This window comes from Coffea arabica, chromosome 7e (assembly GCF_036785885.1).
Source record: "Coffea arabica cultivar ET-39 chromosome 7e, Coffea Arabica ET-39 HiFi, whole genome shotgun sequence".
NCBI lineage: Eukaryota > Viridiplantae > Streptophyta > Magnoliopsida > Gentianales > Rubiaceae > Coffea > Coffea arabica.
In genome coordinates this window covers 43,868,727-43,889,822 of record NC_092323.1, presented here as the reverse complement: position 1 = coordinate 43,889,822, position 21,096 = coordinate 43,868,727, and the positions used below count along the sequence as shown (strand labels likewise).

General features: G+C 36.3%; 2 long non-coding RNA genes across 2 annotated transcripts; one reads left to right on the top strand and one right to left on the bottom strand.

The window, feature by feature from the left end:
* Positions 1–2,649: 2,649 nt before the first annotated feature.
* LOC140011003 (uncharacterized) lies at positions 2,650–5,584 on the bottom strand. Its single transcript, XR_011818218.1, has 2 exons — positions 5,317–5,584; positions 2,650–2,919 (listed from the first exon to the last, which is right to left on the bottom strand). It is a non-coding gene; the product is annotated as an uncharacterized lncRNA (long non-coding RNA).
* Positions 5,585–16,247: 10,663 nt separating this feature from the next.
* On the top strand, positions 16,248–18,963 carry LOC140010980 (uncharacterized). The gene is made up of 3 exons (XR_011818180.1): positions 16,248–16,468; positions 17,830–17,888; positions 18,617–18,963. It is a non-coding gene; the product is annotated as an uncharacterized lncRNA (long non-coding RNA).
* Positions 18,964–21,096: the final 2,133 nt, after the last annotated feature.

The following is a 21,096-nucleotide window of genomic DNA, read 5'->3' as shown; positions in this document are numbered from 1 at the left end:
ATAACATAATGTTTTGTATTATCCGAAGGTCCACCGGTTAGCTAATCAGGAGTCTCCTATAATAGTACCTACAGAATGGATGTACCTCAAATTTTTTATTTTTTCCAAATATAACTCCATCAGAGATATATTCATGTTTTAATATATCATTTTTGTTATAATGTCTACTCCAATTTAGCTTTTGAACCGAGCAATATAGGCACTGGTAATGATTTATTGACAGTTGAATAGTTATTTTATATCATGTAGGAGGAGCATACGGCAATTTCAACACGCTATAATATTGATGTATATCATGTATTTTCACTATCACTGCAGGTGACAAACTTTTATCGTTACATCACATATTTATGTAGTATTGTTAATTGGATACTTGGATACTTGAACATCGTATATTATTAACCATATGTACCATTAGGTGTATTAGCTGATTTGCCATCGTTACGCATTTCAGGAAAGAAACAACACCCAGAGATTGCAACTAACTGTTGACGTCGCCTCCCCTCAGAGGCAGGTTGATGAATGATGTATACCTCTAATTTTTTAACGACACATTAATTGATTGACCAAACTATTGAATTCTGATTATCCGTTCACCAAGTTGACCTCATTTATTAGTGTTAGTACTTCTCTGTTGAAGATATTGTTCAGTTTCAATCGCTTCGCTATAGTGAGTTTCTTTTGATGGACAATCTGGAAATGAATTAGTGCATGTCTTGAACGAGATTTGCGGTGTTTTTGAAGGCTCAGTTGTTATTGGACCTCCATGTCGGCCTAGTTGGGAATGCTGCATATCTACGTTACAAGCAGTTAATAAGATGTTACAAGTTATTCATGTGCCTATACAGGCACCTTCAATGTTTCACTGTGTTCAAATTTAGACAAGTGGGTAGAATATTTATAATCATGTCCAGTGTTAATGTCATCAATTATTCTGTAATGGGTTGTATAAAGTTGTTAAGAAATTATAAAGTTGACTGAAAATTAGAGTAATATTTTTTCAATACAATTGAACGTGCTTCTTTCTAATTATGGTATTTTTCATAGAATACCATAACAAATGACTATCGTGATATATATACCATTGTCCAGCATTCAGTTGCAATCGTAAATAACATCCATATTGCTCGTTGATGGCACTTAGAATGGTTAGATGTATCATATAGCAATTAGCCTTTACAAATTATTATTATTTTGTTACGATGCCTTGCTGAATTATTACAAGTGTACTTCATATCGCTAGAATGCACTTGGACATTCTTTGATTGGTTTTCAAGTTTGTCTTTGAATTTTGTGTTTTGAGGGGCCGATTTTAGATAGGCGTATGGCTGATGATTAAGGCTAAAGTGACCACCTTATTAACCTAAGTTTTGAATGACCGAACCATGACATCTTGTCTTGGTTGCTTTTAGGATTTAACGGTGGGAACGAGCACGACCCGAAATCGAACATTTAGCTTTGGTCTACTTTAAAAGGTGAGTGTTCCTTGCATTTGTATGCTTTAAATGACTATGTGAAATGTTGTGAATGGTGCTAGAAAGTTAAATGATTTCCAATGATTGCTAAATGGATTTTCGATGGGCGAGTGTGTACTTTATCGCACTCTACCCAAGCAAAAGTAAATTTTCAATGATTGAATGCTACTTGTGTATGAATGTAAGCCTTTTGGCTGAACTAGGCCCTTGCCCTTCATTGCTAGTCAACTTAAGCCAGAAACGGACTTGGTCGGGCGGCTGTTAACCCTGGGACAATGTTTGGTATACGTGAGTATTACCACAAAGTCTAGTGGAGAACTGACCATTGAATTGAATGTAATGAAATCAATGAATGAATGCCAATGAATATTGAAAGAGTTTTCACTATTAAATGTTTTCAAATGATGGAGGAATAAGGGAAATGGTTGGCGACTGAATAACTGAATGAATGGCTCCAAGTGAGTATGTATCCTTCCAATGAATGTATGTTTATTTCTTGAATGACTGTTTATTATTGTGCAAAGTGTTCAAACTGTTAAATACCATACTTTCATGGTTTCTCTACCTGATTGCTTGTTTGGAAACCTCACCGGAGTTTTAGCTCATTCCTTTAGTTTTTGTTTTCCTTACAGGAATGGAGATCCGAAACAATTAAGTGTGAACTAGAGTGTATAATCATCTTGTACTTGTACTCTTGGTTGATAGGATGTATTTTGACATTTGACGTTGTATCATATATTTGATTTTTGGGTTGTAAATAAGTTTGCATTTTGATTGAATTGTAGAACTTAAATGTTATTTTGGAGGCTTGAATGATTAATCTTGAGAGTTGATTGAGTGAGTGAGTGATTTCTGGCGAGAGATGGGCAGACAATCCGCCAAACCCTTGGGTACACCCTAGGGGGAGGTAGGTTTGTCACAACCTTCCTCATTTTGCCAATGATAAACACAGCATAAAGTGTAAAACATAGGGTGCCATAATAGAATTAATGAAACCGGTTTATCACATATGAGACTAAATTGTAAAAGATAAGGTGCCATGGTAGAATTAATGAGATTAGTTTACCACATGCGGGATTAAAATGTAAAAGTTAGTGTCACGACCCACCTTCTCTTAGGGCCCACCCTAGAAGTTAGCGGATCGCCTGCCTGGCTCTCGCCAGGACTCACTCACTTACATTAACTTCAGAGATAACATTATCATTGAACAACTGAACATTCACTCTTAAGTACCACTCCAATCAGCTTGAAACATAGATTTGACCACTAAAAGAAATAAAATACATGTTCTAAATATCCATTCTTAATATTACATCAACTCAAAACAAAAGATTCAACCATCTTAAAATACGAAAGAAAACGTGACTCCAATATATACACATAGTGATGGAATTTCCCAAAGCAACTTTCTAATTCCATCCAATCACTTTTCAATCTCCAACTCCTGTAAGGAAAACAAAACTAAAAGGGTGAGTTTACGCCCGTGAGGTTTCCATGCAAGTAACATTTAATAATCACATGAATCAATACAAATAAACAAGTAGTGCACATTTCACTGTACAATCACTTTCATTAGCAATTGAGGAAACACTTCACTGAACAATCACTTTTAAAAGAATACGGTGCTCGCATTAGAAGCCACTTCAATGCACTACACACTCCGCCGAACTCCTCCTTATAACCTCCAAAATAATAAACACTTCCCCCACTTGGATGGCCACATCAGTATCAGTAATCTGCTACTCCGTGATAATACTCGAGCATACCAAAACACTTACCCAAAGCTACCGTCCTACCCGACCAAGCCCTTTGCTGGCTCGAATAGTCCGTTGAACAGAGGGTTTTGGGGCCCAGTTCAGCCGGCGTGATAAAGTACACATACGGCTTACAGTCATGCACACTTACAATATTACTTGATCAATTATCAACCTTCAAACTCAACTAAGCCAAGTGCGATAAAGTACACCCTCGACTTAGAAGGCGAGGGACAATTGAGATACACTTCCAATGAATCACTTAGCAATATTTCATAATAAGCACATTTGCCATATAATTGCACTTAGGTACACATAAGCAGTTTAACACATAAATTCGGAAAACACTCATCAAATATCCAAATAAATTACTCTCAAGTTTCGAGTCGATTTTCTGGTTCACAGCTACTTCCTGGACAAGTTAATAATTCCAAATCAAATACATAGTTTGTAGATGTTCACTTATTGTTCTTACTTTATCACTTGAACTATTAAAATCAAGTTTGACTTTAAAGTACAAATATAATATATTCAATATTCATTTATCTTTTATTTTGAAACTTATTTACTTTATTATTTTAATCAAGAATTATACCTGTTTTCCCAAGTTAATAATTTATAAGATATTTATTCTAGGATTAAATCATTTTCCACTCAAGATTCTAAGATTATGGCTTAGGAGCACTCCATTGGTCCCCTTTTTAATTAATTAAACTCTAGGTTGTTTGTAAATTAAATTTTATTCCAGTACACCAGTCCCTCAAATTTTATAGTCTTTAAATTATTTGTAAAGATAGTATTAAGTAATTAGAAGCCAATTTAATTATCATGTGTTTTCCTCTCATTTGCTTTAGTTTAACTCTACTTGTGGAGCTATATAAAGCCATTAAATCTTAGACTAACCGTAACTATCATTTACGAAAGCTTACAAAGTTGAAAATTAGAGGAAATGTTGGTTAAAAGTTGGTTCCTCACGGTTAGCATCTTAGCAAAGTGCATTCGGGAACAAAAGGAAAGGCAGCTTTGCCATCCTCGGGTGTTTTGATCGTAATTGGAGTTACGCTTATCGGATTGAGGTGAATTTTATAGTGTTTTGAAGCTAAGACCTAGACCTACATTTCCTATGAAGACATCGACATCCAGATATTGCGTTTTCAAGGCCAAAATGGGACGGTCAAAAGCACAATCTGTTTCATTTCTCGGACAGCAACCAAAACTAGTAACGTTACTTCAAGCTTTCGGCGAAAACGCTATTCTTTCACTTGCTTAAAGCTCTAACTATTAAAAGTACATTCAGTCCAGCATAAACCAAGACAAAGAGCATCTAGTTTCAACAGATTATTCAACCCAACAGCCATGCACAACAATCTGACATCAGCTAAGACATTGGACAACTAAAGCTTCCAGCAGTGCCGCAGTTTAATATGCAACATTTTTATCATAACTCCTTCAATTTTAACTCCAGCTCATCATGCCAAATACAAGTATTAAACTACCCAGTAACTTTAGATATCAGATGTGAAAGTTTACAGAGTGGAGTTTGAAGGAAAAACTGATCAGAGGTTTAACTCTCTCTCTCTCTCTCGGCCTTGATAGAAAGCTTCGGACAGCAATCAATCTTTTAGCAAGAAATTCCTCCATTAACTACTTCATTTCATACCCAAATCTAACATGCATGCCAAAACTAAAATATTATGCAATGAACTAAGCCTCAACGTAGGAGTTTAGAACCAAAATATATAAAGAAACTTGGACATTTCTGTCTTTCCTCCTTCGGCCAGCATAGCAGAAACTTCCAACTATTTCCTTCAACCAAGCTTAGTTTTTCTTAGCTACAATCCAACATGCAACCTTAATATTCAAGTGTACTGAATAACTAAGAGGTTATTACGGAAAATTTTCTTTATTTATGGGCTGCAACTCAACAACAACTCTCGGTTCCCTCCATTTCTGTCCAGTTCTCATCTTTTTCTCCTTTATCAGATTTCTCCTCGGTTAAAACTCATTATGCCTTGCTAAAACTAACATGCAGCTTGTATATATACTTATTTGTGCCAAATAAGCAGAAGGTTATGGTAGATTCTTACCTCTTTTCCCTTACAAATCGATAATGCAGACTGCTCAAGTTTGCTATCACAACTCCTCACTCGACCTCCCTTCTGTTTTCGTTCGTATAGTTAGCTGATGGTGAAGCTTACACTTTCTTTTCCCTCACACTCTGTCTCACTCACTCGAGTCTGCTTTAGGAAGAAAGCAAGAAAGGGAGACAACTTTTCTTCTCAACTCTCTCGGCCTTATTGATTAAGGAGAACAGATTGTTTCCTTTCGGTCACCGCCCAGTTTTTTTTTTGTTTCTTTTAAGCTGCTCTCTATTTAGTTATTGCTTACTCAGCTGGCTTAGTAACATTTCCTTCCTGACAGCTGTCTCAATTCACCGCCCAAGCTCAGTTACATCTTAACTTCCCACCGCTTGGATTTAGCAGATAATTGCCTAGCCTCCGTTCGGTTCTAATCACAGAAGCCTTCCTTTCTCGGTTTTGTTATAAGCTTTGATAGTTTATGTCTTGGCTTCATGGTAGTTAGGCTAAAATCTTGAGGGTAGTTTAGTCTTTTTGTTGTAGTTTATTTGCTCACCGAGGCCTAAAATTTTATGATTTCATGCATGGACCCCTAACTTCATTTGTATTTTCGTGAAAATTTTCTTACGTTGATTTAGTTGATTTCGACACATTTAGCTTTAAGAAAACCTCATTAGACATGTACTTGTTAAATTTATTTATTTTTTTCTAACTTCTCAATTTATGGGGGTCCAATTAGGTATTTAAGGTAACCGTTTATTGGTTATGTATAATTTTTCTAATATCAAAGTAAATAAAAATAATTTTAAGGTATACACATAATTTTCTCAGGTTCTCACAGTTAGGATATCATAACATAATTAATAAAATTTATTTACAACATATGAAAAATATTAAAAAATTAGGGTGCCATATGGGGCTAAAATGTAAAAGCTATGGTGTCATAACATAATTAATAAAATTTATTTAGGCTAAAATACAAGAGTTAGAGTGTCATAACATAATTAATAAAATTTATTTACAACATATAGGCCATATTGAAAAAATTAGGGCGGCATATGGGGCTAAAATGTAAAAGATAGGGTGTCATAACATAATTAATAAAACTTATTTACAACATATGAGCCATATTAAAAAAATTAGGGTGTGTGATGATCCAGAAAAATTATTTTCTCATTTCCCAACTAATTGCATTTCTATTTAACTTATATTTTTATAAAATTTGTATTCATTTATTGATTTACTTGTTAATTGATAAGTGAGTTTCTCTTGCTTGCTTATTTTAACCTTCAAACGATTAATTTCTTGAAAATTGTTGATTTTGTGACTTATTAGTGAATTTGGTCAAAACCCTAGGAGAATATAAGTTGATATATTAGTGAAGTGAAGAAATATTTTGAGAGTTAAAAGAAAGTTAGAAAAGCTAAAGGTTGATAGCAAGAAACCTAAGTGGAAGACACTAATTAGGGCACTATTCCTAGTTGACTTGAAAACCTTGTTTTGTAGCCATTACATTAGCTCAAAAAGCAACCAAAAACCACCTCATTTTTCTTTTCTTGCTGGCCGAAATTTAGAGAGAATGAGAGAGAAAATCCAATCTTCTTGAAATTCTTGAAGATCCAAGCTTCCCTTTCACCAATCTACTTGAGCTTTTGGAAGATCTTGAGAGAAAAGCCTCCTAGGGAGTGGATCTTGCCGTCTTCTGGGGTTAATCCTACTAAAGTTTGGGGCTTTGAAGAGGTAAGTGGCTACTTTACTTCATTCTTTTGCTTTTCAAACAATTTTGGACTAGATCTTCGTGGATTTTGGTATTTATGGAAAACCACAGTGGATTTGAAAGTTTCATGAAAATTTGGTACTAGATGCTTTAATGATCTTGGTATGCTTAGATCTTGATATATTTGGCTAAAATTTGGTGGATTCTTGTCTCTTGAGATCCTATGGTTAATGATTGATGAAATCTTTGAGGATTTGAGTATGATTTATGGTAAATTGTTGGTGAAAATTGGAGCATATATATGTGTAATTTCTGTTTAGATGGCCAATTATCATGGGCAAATTTTCAGCTTTACCTTCCTTGAATTTGTGGCTTGTTTGTACACTCATACTGAAAATTTTTAGGAAATTTGATGCTACTTGACTCTGTGTATGTTGGTTGAAGTATGCTAAAAAAAAATTAAAAATTTTTTTTGGGTGGAATCTAGCTCAAAGGGTTTTATTGGACTTTGATTTTGATATGTATAACGATTTTGGATCAAAATTTTGAAGTTTTAAGGGAGGAAAGTAAGATTTCCTCCAAAGTTTAGTGGTTGACAGCTTTATGGACTGATTTGACTTTGGATCCTTGTTTTAATGAAGTTTTGGTTGGTTTAATTCAAGAAATCTTGTTAAACTTTGATCCTTGTTTGTGAGATGATTTTGGGACAAAAACTACGAATGTAAGTAATTGAAAAAAGTGGACTTTTGCTATGATTTGCTTGCTAGAAAACTATTGTAGGATGGAAAGCCTTGTCCAAACTTTAGAAATGTTTTTGCTCTAATGGAAAGTTGTACTTTTTTTTGTGCCTGAATTATCGATTTGAAAGCCTAAATGGATTGAAGTGTTTAGAAGACTAAAGTTGACCAATTTGAAAACAAAGTCTTCATGCTTAAGTGAATTGAATTGATGAACACTAAAGGTTTCCTTATATGTTGTATTTGCCTATCAGGGTTGTAAACTGAACGTGCAGGCAATTCTTCTGTGGATGCTTCAGTGCTATTTGGTGAGTATTCTAAATTCATGGTAGCACTATATATATGCTTGATATGTCAATGATGTGACACCCCCACTTCTCTCAAGGGTGAACCAAGGGTATCGGTGGAACGCCTGCCCAACTCTCGCCAAGACTCACTACAATCCATAATTCAAAAGCTAGAAATACTTCAAATAATTCCAATATATAATTAAAGTACTCCAAAATATTTCATACTTACAATTAGTTAACTTTCAAACTTAAATATAATCCAAAAGAATATGTACTACAGCCATCCGCTATAATACAACTTAAGGTCTTCAAAAGAAAACAACTTAGTACTATTCCAAGCACTCTCGGTCTTGAACCCTGTTAAGGAAAACAAAAACATGGAATAAGCTAAACAGTCCAGTGAGGCTCCAAGACACTCTAACAGTTCTAATAAATCAAAAAAGTTAAGCATGATACATATATGGTTCAAGATTTCACATTAGCACATATACAACGAGACAGTTATCATTGTATAGAAATAAACACACATTGAAGGATGCGGTGTTCCAGTGGAACCATTTCGGTCAACTTCACCTTATACCTCCAGTAATTCCCTCGGTTGTCTGGCTATCACCTTATCCCTCCAGTAGTAATACTCGAGTATACCAAAACGGTGGCCCAGAGTTCTAACCTACCCGATCGAGTCTAGTCCTGGTTCGAACAGGTTAGTAACCAAAGGCAGGATCCAGTTCAGCTTAGAGCTTATAACATGCGCAAGTAATCAAGTAAATCGGTAAACGGTAAATAATCAAATAAATCGGTAATGGTTAGTAATTAAATAAATCGGTAAACGGTAAGTGGTTCACGGTTAACGGTAGAAATTTATCATTTTAGTAGGTCGAGTGAGATAAAGTACACACTTACCTTAAAATGGTAGAAAAGTTTATAGGAGCAATTATTGGTAGCACTTAACAGTTAAACACATAATGACCATGGAGTAAACATGTCGTAAAACTATTCAAGTCACGTACTCCTATATGGAACACTTATCAATTCAAAACAAGTGAGTAAGTGCTCAAACAAGTGTTTAGGTGTCCGCTTTGAGTTCCTCTTGAAGGTCCCCTTAAATGCCTGAGCAAATAATAAATGAGCTATCACATATTATTGTTTATAATCCCCTTGTTAACAAGGAAGATTGCACATTTGTACAATACTAAGAAAATGTTGTGAAAAGAGCCTTAATTATTCGTAAATCGAGACTCAAAAAGTGGGGTTTAAATAACACAAGGAAAACTGATTTCCTTCATGAAATCGAGTTTAAAGCGATCAATTAACATCAAGAGAGAATAACGAGTTTTCAAAATTTCATTTTCGAAGAAATCGGTAAATTTCAGCTTCGCGCGTCAAACTTAGAAAAATCAGATCTTGCACTTAGTAGGTCCAAAATTGAAAAACTTTATACCGTTGGAATCTGTTTCAAATTGTTTAAAGTTCCTAGAAGACACTTTTCTAAGATTCAAATCGGAAGACAATCATTTTTCAGCTCAAAGAGGCTGATCTGAACAGGCAAGACAGTTTTAGTCATGTTTTTCGAAAAAGTTTGGAAATTCGGCAAAATTCACAAAAAGTGAACTAGCCTTCGAAATTTGTAACACAACACAAGTTCTTAACAAAGTTTCAAATACAAAAACAGAATGAAATTCATAGTTTCGAGTGTCGAGATATAGCAGCTCAAAGTTGGCCAAAAATGAACACCGTTTTGTCAATTTTCCAGTTTTGAAGAACAACTTTGGCACATCATTTGTATATCGAAATGGTATTAGATTGACACCCATTTTGGTACAATTAAACTTCCATATGAGTACTACTCCCCTATCAAATTTCATATAAAAACTTGTATGGGAAGGTGGTTAACAAAATTACCAAAATTTAGTAAATTTCCAAGACAAATCTGTCTTCTTGCTTCCTTTTTCTTTTTCAAACATTTTGCCTAATGACATCAACTCCAATCTGGCTCATTTGTGAAACCAAGGTCCAAGAAACATTTTACAAGCAATTGATAGTTTATTGACATCAAAATTTCGAAATAAAACTTCTCACAAACAACTAAACCAATCGGCTAGCAAAAGGAAGGGTTTTCCAGTAGTTTGAAAATTTAACCATATATCACTCAATACAACTTGAAATTGAGAATGGTTGGTGGCGTTGAAAACTAGATTCAAAAGGCTAAATCTCATCATAAAAGGGAGTTATAAAAATCAGGTTGCAAGTAGTTCAAATTCAAGCCACAAGTTGCAGCTTCACACTACCATTCGAGCAGAATAGCAGAACAGGACAGGAGACTTTGATCAATCACTACAGATGACTCAGTTCGAATTAGAAGGTGTATTTTACAACGTTATAAAACTATGGATGTCTAGTTTTGAATGCAGCTGACGGCACTCAATTCCAACTTCCGTACGCAGAGACATGTTCATTCAAAGAACACTGCTAGAAAACCTCTGCTATACGAATTTTCAGATTTGTTCTTGCCCAAAACTCAACTTTTACTTAACCAAATCAAACAATTTTTTGTAGAAACTTTCTACACATCACACACAACATATAAACATCAGTTTTAAAGTCATTTGAGCATAAAAAATTCGAGATAAAGTCACGGCAAAATGGGACAGATTTCGGTTAGCTTTCCAAGCGAAATTTTCCTTCGATTCTCTATCCATAATCAACTAAATCAACACTTAAACAACTCAAAACAAGCATTAGATCATCATATCAGCACATATACCCAAGGTGGGAATTCATAGAGCCCACTTCAATCATTCCAATCCAAGCATAAAAAACAATAAGGAAGGTACAAGCTTCAAAACCAAGAAATGCAACATGAAAGCAAGAGTTGTGGTTACTTCCCTAGTTCTTGAAGAAACCAGAACTTTTGGTGTGAAAACCCCTTAAAACAGCCCCTATCCAGCCGTCCCCATCACTTCCTTTCAATCTAGAGCAAGAATCCAAAGAGTTTGATGGTTGGAGGATGAAGAACAAGCAAGCTTGAAGGCAAAGAAATGGAGTTTTCCTATTTCCTTCTTCTTCCTATGGCTGCCGACCAAGAGAGAGAGTGAGGGAGTGGTTTTGTGATTTGGTTTTATTGTTCCTTTTCTTGTCTTGAGGCTGGCCGAGAGAGATGAGGGAGTTTGGTGGTTTAGATTTCTTGGAGGAAAAGAATGAAATAGTAGCATGTGTTGGGCAAAAAGTCAATCCTTCACTAGTGCTCAATAGGGTTTCGTATCACCGTTTTCTCTCGGGTTTGTTTCAATTGTGCACTAAACCTCCAATGTAATTCTTTTAACACTATAATTATTCACTCTAAGTAGTCTAGTATTAGTTTCTTAAATCTCCACTTAGCCGTTCCGGCTCGATTTACGCGAACTTCTAATTTGCGTGCGTTAAAGCGGAATTGAAAAGAAATTCTTATAACGATAATATAATTAACCACTGCTAAAGTAAATAATTATAAAAATAACTATTTTAGAAATAAAAACACGAGTCCTCACATGTATTAATTCTCCAAATCTCCAATTAGTTTGTATCGGCGCGACTTTCGAAAAACTTTCGACACGTGCACGGTATAAGTTTAAATTTAAACTCACTCACATCTAATCCCTCAATTAACTTTTCGTAGTCTATTCTTAATCATCCTTAGTTATCCAAGACTAATATACTCTTGGATCGAATTTGCCTAAAAAAAATGTTTATTCGCTATTTCTCGCTAAACGAGCCGTAGAAAAATTAAATTTACTAACAAAACGTTTTAAAAATTATACAAGGGATATTTTTACATATCAATGGACTTGAAACGGATGAAATAAATTATTTGGGGTAAATGGCTAAATAACTAATTAAATAAGCCATAAAAATAAGAAAAATTCGGGTCCTCACAAATGAGGTTGAAAAATATGATATGACTATGAACTATCATTTTTCAACTTGTTTATGAATGGGCGAGTATGTACTTTATAACACTCGATCCTACTGAACTATTATTGCTATAAGTGAATGTGATATGATATTAACGATATGTGGCAGTTCTAAAAAAAAAATCCAATGGCTAGTTATTCAAGGTCGAGCCAGCAAGAGCTTGGTCGACTCGATTAGCGAACCTTGGGTAGTATATGTATGTTGGATCGATACTATACTGGTTATACTTGAGTAGTACCAATCCTTGACAATTTGTGGTATACGGGTCCAGTAGGGGACGAAAGGTGGATGGAGTGGTGTGAAGTGGTGATTCTACAAGGATAGGAAAGTTGGCAGAGTATCAACTACTTGATTAAATGATTGATTGAGTGGTTTGCCAGTGCTAGATATCCTTAATGTTGGGCACATCAATTTTTTTTTTATTGATGTGCGAAGATGTTACTTCTTGTTTATGTTTTCCACTTACTTGAAAATGTGAAATGATTGCTTTCTTAGATGGCATGTCTTTCTTAGACTTTACTGGACGCAAGCTCATGCCTTTCCTTTTGTTTTTCTTAGCAGGATTGGTTCGTGCTTTGGGGATTAGTACTTGACTTTTGTTTTAGTTAGACTAAGTGATTAGAGTACTACGTTATTATTTTGAATGTTATTTGTAAACTTAAACTCTTTTTTGTATTTTAAGTTGCTTCGATAGACAACTTTAGGTATTAGTTGTATTTAGTGTATCTTGTGGTAAGTTTGGACATATGAGTTTGATGAGTGAGATTTGTTAATGAGTCCTAATGAGAGTTGGGCAGACGGACCGCTGATACCTTAGGGTAAACCCTAGAGAGAGGTGGGATTGTCACAGTTGGTATCAGAGGCTAGGTTTCAAATTAATCTGCGCCGAATATGGAATCCTGCAGATATGAAGTAATAGGAGTGCTAGAATGACTTATTAAGTATTGACTTTTTAAGTGCTAGGGTTAAACTTGATAAGTAAGTCTAAGTTTCTTCTTCTGTCGTCATGTAGGACATGAAAGCAGGGAATAATGGTAATGAGGATCTAGCCAAGCCTCATTGAGTCATTACTTATCGAGAGAGACCTGGGGGACCTCTCCGACATTGGGGACTAGGCGTCGGACTCGGCCCTGCGATTGTTGGAGGATCTACTTGTTTCCTGATCGAGTAGTCCTAGCTATAGTTGATGAGAGGAGGAGGTTAGTTGGAGCCAATCGTAGGGCTCAGACTAAGATTCAGAGGATGAAAGGCATCATGAAGATGCTGACTGATAGGATTCAGGAGCTCCGGGAGGATATATTGATGGAGTAGGAACGAAAGAATGCTTTTAGAGAGCAGCTGTTGGTAGTTAATGGCCGCCTCACTAGGGTGGTCAGAATGGTCAAGGGCCGAGCTAGGGGTATCATTGATGAGCGTGGAACACCACTCTAGGGGGTGATTGGCGCTAATGCACCTATGGAGGATCAAGGCGACGGAGTCTCTAGAGAGGGAGATGCACCTAGTTCTACTCATGAGAGAGAGTCTGTTGGCTCTATTATGGACTAGGATAGCACATTTTGAAAGTTCTTTCTTTTTGTGTATAGGGGATAGTTGTTAGATTAGGCTTTTTTTTTATGTTTTTGTGCTCTTAATGAGTTTGGATACTGTATTTTGTGTATTCTGGCTTATTTTTCCTGATTTGGAAAATCTTATGAACTCTTTTGGTCTAATGTACATATCTATGACTTATTATCGTGAATGCAATGTTTATTTTACTTTTAATTGGTGTTATAGCTTGTATATGTATTTAAATTTTGTTTATTCATGTTTAGATTTGTATTAAAACCATGAATGGTCAAGGTCGAGGTTGTGGTTTGAGACGTAAACAACCCTAAGAGCAAAGGGGTAACCAAGGATCTGCAGTTGATTAAAATCGTGGGCCAAGGACCGAAGTAGGTGAACAAGTGGCTTTGGCCATCAACCAGATGACTGACCTCTTAGAGAGGATAGTGGATAGGTAGGGTCAAGAGCCTGTGATTCAACCTGGGGGTTTTGAGGAAGGAGTGGACAAAGCTTTAGAATGATTCCAAAAATTTTTCCTACCTAAGTTCTCAGGAAGGCCTGACCCCGAGATAGCTGAGAGTTGGCTCAAAAGGATGATTGATATCTTTGCTGCCCTAAATTACACTGACGAGTAGCAAGTGTCCTTCGGCGTTTTCCAATTTGAGGGAGCGACTTGATCTTGGTGGAATGTTATGAGAATTAAGTGGGACAGAAATCAGACCCCTTGGACTTGGACAAATTTTGTGAGAGAGTTTAACGAGAAGTATTTTTCTCCTTTGATTCAAGAAAAAAGAGAGGATGACTTTATAAGACTTCGGCAAGGCAATTTAACTATGGCGAAGTACGAGACTCAAATTATTAATCTTTCAAAATTTGCTCCAAAATTGGTCGTGACTATGCAAAAAAAGGTAAGAAATTTTGTATAAGGGTTAAATGTGGAGATCTAGGAGGCTGTAATAGTAGCTGAATTGATATCTTCGTCGAGATATTAGAAAAGGCTCAAAGGGTTAAGATTGCGAGGCTTCAAGTCAAAACCTTTTAAGTGAGAAAAAGGAATATACCGAGTGGTATATTAGGGCAAACCAATAAGAGCATGCCACCTCCTAAGGCTAGCAGAGGGACCGGCGGAATTAGAATGTTAGAGCCACCTAGAGTGATTCTAGCGAGAAGAAGCTAAAGTGGTCCGGGACAGTTAAAGAATACCTCACAAGGAGGCCAGGGAGTAATCTCTCATGCACCCTATGGTTATTGTGGAAAGTCAGGTAATGCTGAGAGCAATTGCTGGAGGAAAGAAAAAAGGTATTTTCACTGTGGAAGTGCAGAGTATCAGATTTCTAGTTGCCCGCTCATGTCTTCAAAAGGAAGTAACGCCCAACGATCAGATAAGTTTGCTACTAAGCCAACAAGTTCAGGAAGGGGTAGATCTAAAGTGCCGGCTAGGATTAATGCCTCGGATTATCAACAAATTTCTAACTCGACTGAGGTTATAGAAGGTACGATCCCTATATTTTATCGCTTAGCTAAGGTTTTAATAGACCCTAGTGCGACTCATTCATTTGTGAAACCTGATTTTATGAGTGCGGTAGATGTAAAGCCTACCAAATTTGTGAGGACTCGTAAATTTCTTTATATTTTTTTTAAAAATTCCCTTTTTATTTGAAAATTATTATTTTATAATAACCCTACTACCCAATCACCCCACAATAAGTGCAAATGAACTTAGGAAGTAGGGTTTCACTTTCCGTTTTCAAATTAGCGCGAATTAGGGTTTTACGCTTATCCGTAGTGCGACCATTCGGTACGAAGTGTGGATCAAATTTGATGATTAAAAGTGAGTTTTAGATGATATTAAGTGTGGGATTAGAGGTGATAATAATAAGTTAGTGAATTATAAGTTAAAACCCTAGTATACGCGATTTAAGAAAAAACGGCTCGAACCGACGGGTACTATTTGTAACATCCCGAATATTAGGAGGTTGTTTGTGAAGAAAATATTAAAGTGTATTTCTTTGGGTTGATTTAAAACCTTATTTTGGTTTAAAAAGACTAGAAACCCTAATATTGTAGCCAAAAACCCTAGTTTACTTGTGACTAACCGGTTTTCCTAAATCTCTCATATTTTAATTGAAACCCTAATTTTAATTACTGGAATTGGAAAATTCCTCACGTTTTCTTAAAAATTTCTTTTTATTTGAAGATTATCATTTATTAAAGCCCCTATCCAATTATTCCATGATAAGTGTAAATAAACCTAGAAAATAAGGTTTTACGCTTTGGTTTCAAGTTTGGAGCAAAATTAGGGTTTTCGCGATTTTTCGCCGGATGAATTTTCGGTACAGAGTAAGGATTAAATTTGGAGATTAAAAGTGACTTTTGAGTGAGAAATAATATGTGATTAGTAGCAATGGTATAAAGTTAGTGAATGGGAAGTAAAAACCCTAGTACGTGAGTTTTAAGAAAAACGGCGCCAACCGGCGGGTCCCGCGCACTACCGTTTGAACGCACCACTTGACCACCACTTTCTTACTGTATAAGCTCATTGATAATTGAGCAAAATATCTTCTTATATTACAGCTAAGGGGACCGAAATTTGTGGCTTATAAGCAAGGGAAAGAAAGAGAAAAATGAGTGGCCAAGATTAGGCCAAGTGTTGGGCAATTTGTGGACATCATTAGTTCTAATCTTTTGGCTTTATTATAAGATAAACTTAGCCTCATTTCTCTTCATATTTCTGCCTAAGAGCCGAGAGGGAGAGGGAAGAAAACACCAAGGGAAATTTCTTCATTTCATCTTCAAATCCAACAATTTAGTGAGAAAATAAACAAAGTAAACCGATTAAACTTGTTCCTAAGTGACTAGGTGGTGATTTGTGGTAAGCTTTGGAAGGAGGAAGCTTGGGCTACTCTTTGTGATCTCTATTCAAGGTAAGAGAGTTTATCTCTCCAAGTTTTACTTCTAATCTTGTTAAATTAAGCCTAGTAACTTGATTTTATGGTGAGATTATGGATGATGAGCATGTTTTAGTAGTTTTCCCCAATTTATTTGATGCACTAGGGCTTATGGAAATTCTGCCCAAATGGTTGTATGATGTTTATATGTTGCAATTGAGGTGTGATATGGTGTTTTGGTAGTGATTGGACCAAGAAATTAAGGAAAGATTCACTAGAAACTCAAAATTTCCAAAATCTGGAATATGGTCCCAACATTCTGTCCGAATTTTTATCTATATGTTAGAGGCTGTTTTGGCCTTAGGTTAAAGAATAAAAGTTGTAGAGAATGGTATTTTATAGGTTCCTACAAAATTTCAACTCAATCGGAGCAACGCAGAACGTGAAAAGTCCAAAATACCCCTACTGTTTTAAGAATTTCCCAGCAGTCCGTTTCTTCAGTTCAGTCCAGTTTATCACGATTTTTGACCAGGATCCATTCTGATTTAGCTCTGGGCCGAAACATGAAAGTTGTAGTGTTCTGAAGTAGCTTTAAAATGCCTCAAAGAAAACCTGATTCGGACTTGTGTACACTGAGTTAGGTCCGCTACAGCATAATACGTTTAAACAGCCGATGAATTGGTTTCTGGTTTAGTAATTGGCGAATTTGACCAAGTTACATTAGAAACTGGACTTAGTGATATTCATGAACATTGTAGCCCTGAGTCTTAGCTTCGAAACGCCATAGGTTTCGTCTTAATCCGATAAGCGTAGCCTCAGATAAGTTATTTCCTCTTTTATACGTCAAATCTGTCTTTTGGCTATATGGAATTTCTGCACTTGCTATTGATGTGAATCTTACTATTATGATATTGTGAGCCTATGGAATGGCTCTTGACATAAATTGCTGATATGTATGATGTTGGGTGGTGTTGAAGAAAAATAATGAAGCCTAAATGGCTGGAAAATTAGGTAAACACAAAGGGCATGCTGCCCAAATTTACGCTCGAAGACTAGAGAACTACTTGCAACTCGAGTATGGGTTAAGAGTGATTACTGCTTGAACCATCTAGGGTACTTGAGTCTGCGTGTTCCGAGGTATATAAGTAAGGACTTGGCCGAACTTGTACCCTTGAGAAATGAAATAATGATTGCTCAAAGTACGTTTTCCCTTGTACTTTCGACTCGCATGACCATTTCAAGTATAAATGTTAAAAAGTTTTATCATTTAAAAAGTGAGCGAGTATCTCACGAGTATTCTCCAAGTGAATTTCAATTTCTTGATTCTTATTGAACGAAACGTCTAAGTTTCGAACTCTAGTCATGTTTCAAAGTTCTCAAATTGAGTTTTATCGCAGATTTGGACTCCGAACTCGGAGTATAACCTGAAAGTGACCAGTAGCACTATATCTTTTGGGTGAGTGCTTTCAAATACCGAATTGAACTTGATACTTGAACTTGATACGTGACCAATCTGATTACATGTTATATACGTGAATTGTAAGGGCAAGAGTGTACTTTATCGCACTTGCCCTTACGTGATATACTTGTTTATTGTTGCAATTGACTTGATATCCTTGTTTATGATGCGCGCACTTCCTGGAATTCCAGAAACCCTGTGGCGAGTTACTCTAGTCGAGCCGGCAAGGGCTTGGTCGATTGGGTAACGAACCCTGGGTCTCTTGTATTGTCGAGTGGAGTGATATCTCCTCGACTAATCGGTATACTCGAGTATTACCACCCGTGTTCTTGAGGATTTTGGGCCCAGCTGGGGGTTGAACGGTGGACGGAGAGTCGTTTAAGTGGTGTTCTACTGGATTGGTTACTTACTTGAAAGTTGACGGAGTGTCAACTACTACGGAATCAAGCTTCTGGTAATGTAATGGGAATTTGGCTCCTGAGAGTCATCCGTATCCTTATACTTTGGAGTAATTATTGTTTATTGGATTATTGTTTCTTTTGAAAAATTTTCTACATTCGCTCATTTTAAGATTGCTACTTGACGTGTTACTGTTCACATTTATGAACACTTTATGCTCGTTACTTTGCTATATCGAAAACTCGTACTTATAAATAATGGTCAATTTGCTATTTGGAACCTCACTGGGCTTTTAGCTCATTTCACTCCATTTGTTTTCCTTTCAGGGGTACGAGCGAGGTGTGAGATATGTAAAGTCTAGCATAGACTAGCTGTTTGATTTTGACTTGTACTCACGCTATTCCTCGGATGGAACATGTTGTATTTGGATTGTATTCGTTTTGATCTAGTTTGGTGTATTGAGACTTCGTACTTCGATTTCTATTAATGTAAATTATAAGCTTGAATTGGGAATGTTATTTATGGTTCATGAATGTGTGTACGTGACTCGATTGAGATAGTGAGTGAGTCCTGGCGAGAGCTGGGCAGGCGGTCCGTCGAACCCTTTGGTACGCCTTAGGGGGAGGTGGGGTCGTCACACTATTCACTACCGATTGAACACACCACTTGACTACCACTTCCCTACCACCACATATCCTTGATATTGTTGCAAAATATCTTCGTCATCCTCAGCCCTTATAGCCGAAATTATTGACCCAAAATGCAAGGAAAAGAAAACAAAATTGGATGGATTTTAGTGGTGCCACTTGTTGGCCATCTATGGCCCTTTGACCAAACCCTTTTGTCTTGCCTTCTTATCTTTCATTTGAGCTCATTCTTCATCATTTTTTTCTGGTTTGGCCGAGAGCAAGGAGAGGGAGGAGAGTGAAGAGAGTTTTCCATTTCCAACCTTGAATCCAACCTTTTTAAGTGAGAAAAAGAAAAACTAAACCGATTAATCACTAGTTTGGAAGCTTGGGAAGTTTGAGGAAAAAAAAATTTCAAGGAGAAGTGGAGGATCCTTCTTGCAAGCTCTTGTCTTGAGGTATAATGGCTTATCAACCTTTCTTTCTCCATTAATCATGATTAAGTTGGGTATTAATGTTAGAATTGTGCTTGTGATGCTTGTTTCAACTGCTTTTGATGGTTGGAGTGATGAATTTTGAGTTAGGGTTTTGATTGATTCACTTATATTTCTTATGGGTTAGGTGTTAAATGATGTATATATATGGTATATAATCTTGTAAAGGAGAAAGTAGTGGTAGTTTTAAGATAAAAATGTGAATTATAGCTTGAATATAACAAAATTCCAGATTTCTGGAAATTGTAGCTTCAGTTCTGCCGTTTCCAGTTCATTATGCTAGAGGCCAAATTAGACTTAGCATAAAACATAAAAGTTGTAGAGAATTATGTTTTATAGTTTCCCACAAAATTTCAACTCAATCGGAGCAATGTATCCCATGAAAAGACAAAAATACCCCTGACTCTCATAGGTTTAGTCCAACGGACAGTTTTGATATTTCACAACACTAACCGTGTCTTTTTACCCTGATGTGTACTGAATTAGCATTTAGCCAAAACACAAAAGTTCTAGTGCTATGTTTTAGATTTCTAACGCCCCTGGAATCACCTCGTTTGGACTTCAGTAGCCTGAGTTATTGTTGTTTAAACATAGTACGATTAACTGACCTGTTTGTGCGCTTCTGGTTTAGTAATTCAAAATTTTAACCTAAATACACTACTAACTGGACTAGGTGGTCTTCATCAAAGTTGTATCTCTCTGCCTTAGCTTCGAAACGGTATAAATTTCACCCCAATCTGATAAGCATAGCTTCGGTTGTGTCTGTTACGCAAAACAACGTCAAATCTGTCTTTTGCTAAACTTCATTTCCGCACATGTCGTTAGCTTGATTTTGTACTTGCGTGACCTTGAGTCTATTGAATGGCTATTGAAATGAGATTATTTTGTCTGTAACTTTGGGTTTGATTGAGGAAAAGAATGAAGCCATAAATAGCTGGAAATAGGAAAGTGCAAAGGGCGTACTGCCCAAATTTACGCTCAAGGGCTAGGTAGACATACTTGCAACTTGAGTAAGGGTTAAGAGCAATTACCATTTGAACTATCCAGGATATTTGCGTCTTCTTTTATCGAGGTACATCAGTGAGGATTTGGCCGAACTTGTACCCTTGAGAAATATAATCATGACTTAAGGAATACGTTTTCCTTGTACTTTCGACTCAAATGACATTTCCAAGTATAAATGTTACAAAGTTATATAGTTTGAAAAGCGAGCGAGTGTTTCACGAATATTCTCCAAGTGAATTTCCATTTCTTGATTCTTGTTGAACGAAACGTCTCCGTTTCGAACCTTAGTCGATTTTTAAAGTTCTTAAACAAAGTTTTATCGCAGATTTGGACTCCAAACCCGGAGTACAACCCAAACACGATCACTAGAGGCACTACTTTTGGTGAGTGCTTCCAAATACCTGATTGGACTAGACACTTGTTTCTAATACGTGATCAATATGATTAAATGACATGTCATTAGTTTGCTCGGGCAAGAGTGTACTTTATCGCACTTGCTCTAATATGAGATATACTTCTTTTATTGTTGCAATGGATTTGATATATTTGTGTATATGGTGCGCACTTCTTGGAATTCCAGAAATCCTTTGGCGAATTACTCGAGTCGAACCAGCAAGGGCTTGGTCGATTGGGTAACGAACCATGGGTCTTTTGTTTTGTCGAGTGGAGTGATATCTCCTT